This window comes from Condylostylus longicornis, unplaced genomic scaffold (genome assembly GCF_029603195.1).
Source record: "Condylostylus longicornis isolate FDR11 unplaced genomic scaffold, ASM2960319v2 ptg000018l, whole genome shotgun sequence".
NCBI classification, from domain to species: domain Eukaryota; kingdom Metazoa; phylum Arthropoda; class Insecta; order Diptera; family Dolichopodidae; genus Condylostylus; species Condylostylus longicornis.
Window position 1 is genome coordinate 4,176,710 of NW_026577987.1, and position 9,503 is coordinate 4,186,212.

A 9,503-nucleotide genomic window follows, 5' to 3' on the forward strand; every position below is an offset into this window, starting at 1 on the left:
TATTACTTATAAATAAAAATATCAATACTTATAAATTTTAGAAATAAAAAAAAAGAGATTTAAAAAGAGAATTGGAAGGAGATCTGATGAACTAGAATTTATATAAGAGAGTTTATATAAAAATGTAAGGCAAATGGAAATATGCAAAGCAAATTTTATACAAATTACAATAAGAAATAAAATTTCTAAAATATAAAATTTTTTGAATCTATGTTTATTTACATTAAAATTTCAGACCATAATTAATCAAAAGTTTAATTAATTTGGCGAAAAGTGCGACATTCTCGCTTTAAAATAAAAAGAGCTCGTAGTTAAACCAAAAACGTAAAGGAATCTCCATTGAAAAGAAATAAAGTTGAATCCTTCTAGAAGAATTATACCTAGTTAAAAATGTTTGATTTAAGGATTTGCTACAATTGTTTCATGAACCGAAATGAAGTCTACTATATATACAGTTTCAATATAACACAAAACCAGTTTTCAAAGACTTTAAGCATCACGCTTATATTTTGAAATTAAAACTAAGTTTACAGATACATTTATTTTGTGTACAAAATATTTTTAAATAATCATAAATAATTGGGTAAAAAAAACGCACAGCAATCGTAAACCAACAACAAAACAATGTAAGTTATAAAAAAATAAAAAAAAAAAATAGATAAAAAGAAGAAAGATCAAAATTGAATATTTATTTTGTTGAACACCTGGGGTTCTGTGTTTCTTTATAGATATAAGTTCTTTCATACATAAGTGTAACCTTCGTTCAAAACAAAACTAAACAGTTAAAAAAATGACTGTGATGAACGAACACTTTTCTGGATTTTCAAAGCAGGGTAAATTCAACCAAAACGTCTTGTAAAAAAAATAAAGTTCAATTTTCAATAATTCAAATATAGCGTTGTACAGAAGGTCTTTAAGATCATAAAGATGTGCAAAATAATTAAATGAAAGTCTTAATATATTATATATTATGTTAGTATGTATGTATGTTGAGAACGGAGAAATTGATATTATTTTGATAGCTGGTCGAAATTTATATCAATTTTTTCTACAAATTTTGCGAAGATCTTTATCTTCTCTCTCTAAAGTCCTTTTATAGAAAATTTCGAAACTCCTTTCTCATATGTGCGATAAATACAAAATAGGAATGAATAGTTTAAATGCACGGAATCTTTAACACTTTATCGACCGGTTGTGGTTGAGGCTGCCACTCAGTAAGTACCGGCTAAGTCGCGCCCGAATTTACTCCCAGTACCGGCTAAATTTTCACTATGCATTGTGTTGTGCTTATTCCTTTTGTTATAAAAAGTTATACTCGCAAAAAGAGCAACACACTGACAAAAACCGTCGATAACCAAAACCCGATTAATAAGCTACCGGTCAATAAGCGCTGGCAATCGAAAAGCCGATAAATAGGCTACCGGCTGATAAAGTGTTAAGTAATGCATAATCGCAAGTAAGCAGTTACCGTACATTCCAATATTTAATGATATTTTATACTGAAATCAAGTTAATATTAAATTTCGATCAATGTAAGTGAAATTTTTTATTTGGGTATATAAAACGCAAATGTTGAATGTTGCCGTTCAAAAATCATCATAGCAGTAAATTTTGTAAATTAAATCGTTTTTAATTTTTCTATAAAGTAACTTACCTCTATAATTCAATTTTAGTTGAGCTCGGAAAACCCAATTGTAGGTGAATATAGTTTCATAGTTATTTTGCTTCGATTTTATTCGAAAGTATGTAAATTACATAAAAATATATTCATACATATGTACGCATTTTCATGTACAAAATGTTTTACAAAATATTTTACTTTAAAAAAATTAATGTAAATATAGTAAATAAAGTCTTCGGTATAAAACATTATGCTTATACGAGTAAAATTTGTTTAATGAAAAATTATAAGTATAAGAAGTACAACCATCGTACTGAATACGAACGTTCAATTTCAAACGTCTGATGTTGCAGAGTTACAAATTTTAATTGTTTTTAGAGGTTTTATCTAATTTCACCCGTACATTTATAAAAAAATATATTAAGTTTTCTAACACAATGGTAAAGCAAAGTTTTGGATAAAGCTCAAAATAATGTTACAGCCATGACAGAATTAAATTTTTAGTTTCTGTAACGTTAGTAAAAACAAACTTTAATGGACATCAGATAACGTTCTATTTTTCTCATGTGAAGTATTATCTGACACCAGTACACCACACAACATTGAGAGTAAGGAATGAGAGTACAATAAAATAGAAAGCCGCAAGCAAGTATTTTTCCAATTCTTCATATTTCTTAATATCTGGCTTCTTTTGATACATTTTTTCTCTTTCTCAATATTATTAATAATTTGTATGTGTATAAACTTGGATAAATAATTAAAAGATTGCACAGTCCAACCCTGTTTTTAATTTTGCAATTATGCAAAACTAAAAACAAAAAGATTTATTGCAGTAATTCTAATACACCGGATAAATTCCGAATATAATTGCATTTAACAGGTGCAGTTTTTAATTTTATCTTCATTAGGCATAAATATGAAAATTTCTTTTTGAAAAATAAATTTTACTTTACATTTTTAATTAACACACTTTTAATTATTATTCTATTTATTTTAAATCGGTCCTACAGATTATTCGGTTATTTATTTTAAATATTTTTCAAAAATAAAATAAAATAAAAAATTACAAAAATGAGAAAGCATAAAACTTTTACACTGTTAACGGGGTTTTGCATTTACACGTGTTGCCTTTACACTGTTTCGACTGTATTTTTTTCATGTACAATACAATCACAATTTGAAACTGGTTATACACATTTTTGCTGTTTTAAATTTATCTTCTTTGTAATTTTCCAGATAATTTTACACAGATGTTTTATTTTTAAAGTTTGCTTTACAATAAAAATACATATGTATGTATGTAGTTATATGAGCAAAAATTTTATAACTAATAGATGTAGGATTGGACATTGTTCGTGTTTGAGTACATTTGACTTCTTCGCGTTAGTACATTTTGAAACGAAATAATTTTATTTAGTCTCTTTATTTAAAGTGAATTCTCTCAAATGCTATGCAATATGAGAGGATTTGCTACAATTGTCCAGGCTGTCAAAAGCAACTCGCAAAAAAATTTAAACAAATATTGGCAAAGAAAGGGAGAAATCGAATAAGTTTAATTCGTAATATTTAAAATAAGAATATCTTTAGGTTATTTTAAATAACCTACATACATACGAGTAAATCACATGTACATATATGTATATAAGAAGTGTGCGCGTTTTATTTATGCATAATATAAGAGACGAGAAAAATCCAATTTATATTAAATCGATTGATTTTCATAAAAATTCTTTTACAATACTGTATTCCATATGTGCATAGATAAATTCAACAATCTACTTAAGTGTACTATTGTTATAAAGTGCTGACACCCCGTTAACTTATTAGTTTCACCAAAATTTCTTAGCTTTTTAATGAAAAATGTTGAAAGGCTAATTCCGTTTATTCTAGATGTAAGTACTAAGTACATGCATATGAACAAATACGTACATATGAGTATTGCATTCTCTAATTTTTTATGCTTTTACATGTTTTATGTACTATATTCAAATAAAAATTTGGAATAAGCTGGACAAATCTTAATATACTTATGTACATGTACGCATTGTGGATCAGTAAGACTGATAGTAGGTTGTCTTAATTTCAAGGTTTACTTTGAAACAGGAGATGTTTAAATATTTTATTATAGAGGTATTTAGTTGTGAATTGTAGTGTAAAAAATAAAATGAATCGAACAAAAAATTATTATTTTGCGATCCTTTCCACACTTCAATCTGCTCTTATATTTATAAGCCTCTATTCATTTAATAAAATATAAGAATGTTAAAAATTGAAATAGTTCGTTCAACGCAAATACATACAAAAAAAAAGGCACAATGCCTAATGAAACTCCTTAATAAGTATATCTTAAGTTTTAAAAAAGTTTTACTCTTTTAGCTTTTAAAACCTCTTTTCTTATTTGCACAGTAAATACTTCTCTTATGATACGTTCTAGTTAAATACAAGTTACATTTGTAAGAAGACAGTCAAATGGACCAGGATTTCTTATAAAGAGAATAAACTAATTATGAAGCGAATGAAATTTATGGCGAATATGAATTTTTGGTATTATGATTAGCGAATTCACCTTAGGCGAAATCTTAGGCGAATGAGCTGTCAAATATTTCGAATGAAAATTCTGTGTAACAAACTTGGCGAATGAAACCAACAATCAAATTAATGCATAAGTGTTTTTTTTATTTGGTATTATAGCATTTATAGTGATATAATGAAAGAATCTAAACTATCTGTAAAGTAAGTTTATAAAATTCTACAAATTATTGTAAAAAATATTGATTGTTTAATATTAATTTAAGCGTGAAAAAGACGAACCAAAAACAATACGCGCATTTAAATAAATAAATAGAGAACAACTCCCTAATCACTAAAGGGATAGAAAAATGCACAAAAGCAAAAACATTGTTTTTACAAAAAAGCAAAAACAATGTAAGTATATATGTGTGGTGTTAACCTTATTATTTTCGGTAGGTTTTCTTACGTCTTGCGGTAGCAACATTTTGGATCTGGCGAATAAAAGCATTCGCCGATCATAATTTAAAATATCATTCGATTCGCCTAGCCCATTCGACTCGTTTAGCTGATCGCTTGCCGACCATAGTAAGGGTATACTTAAAATGAAATAACGTTTTCCGACAGTTTCTTAATGCCTGAGAAAGTGCATAAACGTAATTGCATTTGAAAACACATAAGCACGAATTTCTAAGAGCAAAAGAATATTTTAGCTTGATGTGTGCATATGAATACGTCTTGTATTATAACGGATCAAACTAAATCTTTTATGAATACTTTTATTTTAGATACAGTAAAATGTATATTGAACTATCGTTTGCTTGCTGAATCATACAAAATAAAATCAATCAATAAATAAATTCAATATAATAAAGAAATTTTGGATTATATTTAGGAGTTCAGTAGATATGAAACATAAGACTCTGGTGGGGACGATTTTCCAAAACTTAATTTAAAAGTTGTAATTGATGAATTGTGTAGCAATACAGTATGATTAAATTTTTAGGTGTATGATTTTGAATGAGTGTAGTAAAAAATTATTGTAAAACATTGCTTTCATTTGATTTCATCGTTTATTTCGCTCTCTTTTACTCTGATTAGACTATAAAGAAAATATTTATATCAAGATGAATCAACTATTTATTAGCAAGTAAACAAAAAACGATAGGTGTGAAATTAACTGAACTACAAAAAGAATGACAAAGAAGATTATTTTTATAACTGAACTATAAGAATAACATTATATTTGTGAAAATAACACTAACATTGGTAGCCACTTCCATAATGTCAGACAACTAGTTTTAGAAAAGGGCTCTCATAAATTTTACATATTAATCAGCAATAAAATACCGAGAATGAAAATGAATGTTCTCAAAGAGAATAGGTCCACAATTGATGTTAAAACGTGAGCTTTGTTACGTAACGGTTTGCAACAAGCGATTAGTATATAAATTATCTGAGAAAAAGAGCAGCTACTATTTCGGTGTTTCGATAATCAGATGCCGCGTACAGTGCCCTGTGCAATATATGTACTGTGTTATGTTAGGAAATTTGAAAAAGGAGAGGGAGAAAAGTAGCAAGGGGCACAAAAAAGAAGCGTAAAAACACCAGTCGAAGTATAACACAAGGCTTACCAATTATTACTCGCGATAAATAAAAATTTGCTTTTGCATATGCAATTTTTAGTTAAAACATGAGTAACAAACTTTAAAACACTTTGTAAATTTTACAAAATATGGAAGCAATATCTGACTGTCAAACACAAAACAAAACAAATAGAGAAGGAAAGTGCTAGAATAAATATGATCAAAAGTAAGTACCGCAGATAATAGCGCGAATTAAGATATTGCACATTTCAATACCAACTTAGAAAAATATTTAAATTCAAGTTGGACGTGTGAAATAGAAATACATACTAATAAAACACTTATTTTAAATGTTATTTTATATAAGGGAAAAAATGTTTTGATATAATCTTAATTAATTTTTAATTACACAATATATTCAAAAATTATTGCTGCAAAAACAATATTATACGTTATTAGTGTAGTTAAACTTGTTCTAAACTAGAAATTTTCTTCACAGATAGATTCACATAGATTTCTTCGATATTTAATACTTAATTGTTTAAGTTTTAATATTTTATATTTCATAATTAAATCTAAGTATATGAGCTTATGAAATTTAGTTGTTTTAACGAACACCTGTAGACGATATTTACATATGTACTTATATATTAATTTCTACAATTCTCTTTCATAAAGTTATAAAATACGAAATTCAAAATGCTCTCCAATACATTGAAAAAAATATTTTGCATCTTCGTTTTTCACGTTTCCCGTCTTCTTAACATTACTCGTTTAGATATTGTTATTTTCTCAGTTGATTTATAGTTTGTGCCGTCATATTATACTATATATGAAATTGCACTCTCGCTCTTCCTGCAACATTTTGAAATGAAAAAAGAAAAAATATAATAAAACGGAATAGACTTGTACGTCAGTTATACTTATAAGATATTTAACAAAAAAATATTAATCTCACCTTTAAAAAACATTCTTTAAAGAATATGTTTCTAAAATAATGTGGTGTAATGACGCACAAATACAACTTTGTATAACCTAATAAAAAAAGGGAATGCCATCATATAAAATTGAACAAAAATTTTTCTGAGACGTTTTTCAAATAAGTAAATATTTCATGTTTAAGCAACTATTACACAAAAACGGTAAGTTTGACATCAACCATACATATTATCGTCATGTAGGTCTAATTAGTGAAAAAAGTTGCAAACAGTTTCGAAGCTGATCAAATATTTGTCAAACAGATTTTCAAAACTACCTTAGACACAGGGTATTACCCCCCCCCTCCCCTTTTTTCCTAAAAAACAAAAGAGAATCAACACTCGAGGTCTTTAATACCAATTCTGGGCTCATTTTAAATTATAACCTGGAATTATATTATTTTAATCCGTATTTAAGAAAAACGTTCTGCTTTTTTTATCTTAGCAGAGTATACTTTTCTGAATTAATTTTTATAGAAAAATAGCATACCAGATTTAATTAGATAAGAAAATTTCTTTTCTAGATTTTGACAAAAAAAACTTTAAGATAAAGAAAAATTTTGAGAGTGACAACACTGCAAAAAAAACCAAAATGTCAAATTTTTAATACAAAATATTTCAATACATTCGCATGCTTCTATTAGTATGTGTAAGTACTGTAATTTTTTATGATGTTGTCTGGAAAATATAAACAAAGATATTGTACACAACAAGAGAGAACCTTCTAGTGAATATACCAGTATGCGTACTATAAATTCTTAAACAAAAAATCATGACGTTGTATCAAGCTAAATTCATCATGCAAGGCTATAACTGAGCGAAGAGAGAAATAACAACCTGTCTAGCCAATAATATTATATTGTATAAATATTATATTGATCTAATTCTGACTAAATAAAAATTTTCCAATTTTTTTGTGATTTAATGCATTAAAATTAATGTAGAAGAATATATTATTAATATACAAAAAATAAGTTCTAAAAAGTTTGAAATAATAACAATGTGACAACAAATTTTAAAAAGTAAATACCAAAACAATTTAATAATAAAAGTATAAACATGAATGTCCAGGCATTTGTTTCTGTTAGGCCGAGTACAACGTCGTGTGCAAAATATTGTACATATAGATTTGTTGAGTTGAGATACGACTATCAAAAATAATAGACAAAACAAAAAATTCTCTCATTTATTTGAAATGAGTAAACACTGTAAAGTTGAATGAAACTTTCAGATTATTTTTATTTCAATTTGTTTTTACTGTAATTCAATGTTATTTTTGTTATTGTAATGTGTAAAAATACAAAATACCGCTTTTTGAAACATGTATGTTAATCAGAGTATCACTTTTAATATTATTTGCCTTTCATACTTACATGGTATTTGTCAATTTGTTCGAATAACTACTTGTATTCAATAAATTACGTTATTAAAGCAATTAGTTGCTGAATTAGTTAATTACAATAAGATACGATAAAATGTGGATATTTAAATATCTAAACAATACTTTTTTTTCCTTAAAATAATATTCGAATTTAATTTTAATACAAAATTTACTCACTGTTTACAAAAGTTCACTTATAAAATTATTATAAATATTAATGTTTCTCACTATAATACACAGGATAAGGTTAAGAATTTCAATTTTTTAATTTTTTTTCAAGAAAACAAAATTAATTTTAAAAAATCTTCACCATTTATCAATTATTTTTTCATTTCCAATCATTTTAACCTTAGAGGACACGCATTTATTTTGTTAAATAGTTGAATTAATTAAGTTAAAACACTCTTATGTACGTAGTTTAAACGGAAATTTAAATATAGTTTTACGATGAACAATATGTTTATTACTTTAAAAAAGAAAAAACAAAACACGCGATACACGTACACCCCATAATACAGTTTTATATCGACTGACTAACAAACTAAAAACAACAAAAAAAAACCAAAAATAAGAAAACAAAATAACAAACACATTGAGAAAGAGGTGAGAGGGAATTTAGAAAATTAAAAAAAATATTAAACAGTTGAACATACTATACAATACAATACAACCAATGCTTTAGACTTCGCACTACATAATATTATAAGTACATACATACGTCACATGTGTAGATTTTTACACTGTACTGTAATCTGTATTCTCTACACTCTACAGTCTACAGCATAATATAACAGTAATATTATTGCATTGCAATGTTGAGTTCTGTCTTTCAATGCATTTACAGTGAATTGAAATTTGCAATGTCGTGTTTTATTCACAGCACAATCCAGAGATGAAGATCTAATGAAAAAAGGTTTATTTATAAATCTTTCGTGATACATACTTATATTTATTTCGGACTATTGTCCGAATTTGTGTCCTTTTAATTCAACTTTATTATTCAGTCTCTGTTCTTCCTTTTATATTATTTTTTTATGTTTTTCAAAATAATAGCGTCAAGAATACAAATCCTAAAAAATTAATAAGGACTTAATGATGTTAATATACCGATTGTTTAGTTTTATGAATTTACGATCAAAAACTGACAATATGTTATTGTTTATCGTTCGTTCAAAAAGAACTACAAGTGCGATCCGCTTTTTTATTATCGAAGTTCGAAATAGTGACATTGACCGACAAAACCTGTTTGATCGTCCGGCATGTTTCTTTTACATTATCTTCATGTTCGAAATTATGACGCATTTTGCGCACATAACGGCAATATTGTTGTATTTCTTATAGAAGAAGAAATTCTATAAGAATTTTAAAAGTTTAGTAATAATTGGTAATAAGGATCTTTAACCCGATTAGTCCGATAAAATTTGGGAGAA

The 9,503-nt window shown here is 26.7% G+C and overlaps 1 protein-coding gene across 2 annotated transcripts in view; it reads right to left on the reverse strand.

Annotated features, from left to right (window-relative positions):
* The window catches only part of LOC129606335 (neurogenic protein mastermind-like), a 139,209-nt gene extending 130,895 nt beyond the window's left edge, over positions 1 to 8,314 (reverse strand). Inside the window, exon 1 of one of the 2 annotated variants that reach the window (XM_055516601.1) lies at positions 8,066 to 8,314. The gene's annotated coding sequence lies outside the window, so the exon portion shown is untranslated. The remainder of the gene's footprint in view (positions 1 to 8,065) is intronic. The other variant, XM_055516607.1, reaches the window with a different exon arrangement.
* Between the last annotated feature and the right edge of the window lie 1,189 nt (positions 8,315 to 9,503).